This window comes from Acyrthosiphon pisum, unplaced genomic scaffold, assembly GCF_005508785.2.
Source record: "Acyrthosiphon pisum isolate AL4f unplaced genomic scaffold, pea_aphid_22Mar2018_4r6ur Scaffold_21564;HRSCAF=24272, whole genome shotgun sequence".
Classification (NCBI taxonomy): Eukaryota; Metazoa; Arthropoda; class Insecta; order Hemiptera; family Aphididae; genus Acyrthosiphon; species Acyrthosiphon pisum.
The window spans coordinates 2,782-4,354 of record NW_021771045.1 but is presented as its reverse complement, the minus strand read 5'-3'; positions in this window follow the sequence as shown (position 1 = coordinate 4,354).

The following is a 1,573-nucleotide window of genomic DNA, read 5'->3' as shown; positions in this document are numbered from 1 at the left end:
TGATAAGTGATAACAATTATTGGTAATCATCTGATTTATTAATTAATTAATTAAAATTATAAAAGTGTAAAAATATTTTATTTTATTAAATAAAAATGTCAATATTGTTTCATATATATAAATAAAAATTTGTAATCATCTTGACTAAATAAAATAAAGTGAATCATTTGCATCAATTTCTTCTCCGTTTTCACTGGAGTTGTTCAATTCTATAATATCAGCTGATGTATATGCTGATAATGTGCCAATTTTTTTTATTATTGATTCAGGAATAATATAATCAGAACAACATTTTTTTTTTCTTCTTAACCCCGATCTAATGGTAAGAATTGATGGTAAGAATTGAATCCAACGTTTTTGGTGACATTTTGTTGCGCGTCTTAGTTTTAATAATATTCATTTGACTAAAGAGCCTTTCGACTTCGGCATTGGACCATGGAAGTATCAGCATTTGAATAACAAACGAACTCAGGTCAGCAAACGGATTATCACCTGAAGCATCCTTATACAGTGATACTTCGTACCAAAATTTATGTGTGTTATTTTTTTCCAGCCACTGTATGGATGTTATATTTACCCATTGATTATTTATTTTGTCAATTATATCTTCTTTCGTGTTCATAAGTTCTAGTAAAGGAATTAAATTGTCTTTTAATGTTTTTAAGCTATTATTAACAGAAAACATTGAAATGTTTTCCAATATTTCTATATTTTTTGGTAATCGCTGCTGCAGTTGTTTTAAAAGTTCAATAATAAAATGTATACACCTATGCCTAAGTGTTTTTTCATCTTCATCTTTAAAATTTGGAATATTTTTTAAAGCATTTTCAAATTTGTATCCTAGATATGGTTTAGGGTGTAAATATTGTTTCGAAAATTTAGTTTTAATTGGATTATAATTTAAAGATGGGTTTACTATTTTTTTAGACACCGATTGAACTAAATTAGATAAAGTTGATAATAATTTGAGCGGATCAGCAGTGTTTGATTCAAATGCCTTGTTAACAGATTGTACTTCAAATAAAACTGGACTTAAAAATGTTAAATAAACAAAATTCTGTTGGTCATTATAAAGATTATAAAGTATTTCAGCTGTGTAACATTTGTCTTTAGTTCGTGCCATTTGAAAAAGTAATTTTAGTTCAACCCATTGCTGTAGTATTCGATTTATAGCTGATTCAATTGATAGCCACCTGGTTCCACAAGCCTGAATAATTTTCAATGGACTATGTCCATCATTAATTGCCTTATATAAAGTTTTATATTCATTTTGCCTTAAAGTTGAATGAGCAAACCAGTTGTAAGTTTCTTTGACTAAAAAATCAATATGCCTTGGTAATGCAACATTAGCAGCTGCAGACACAGCCAATTGTAAAGAATGACACACACATGGTACCAATATTAAAGAGGGGTTATGTTCTTTAAGCTTTTGGTGTACACCGTTATTGATACCAACCATTACTGACGCATTGTCTGTACCTATTCCAACTAGTTTGTTTATTGACAAGCCTTTAATTTTCAATGTATTTAATATTGCATTTGTTATGGACACTGCATCACATGTAGTGATTTC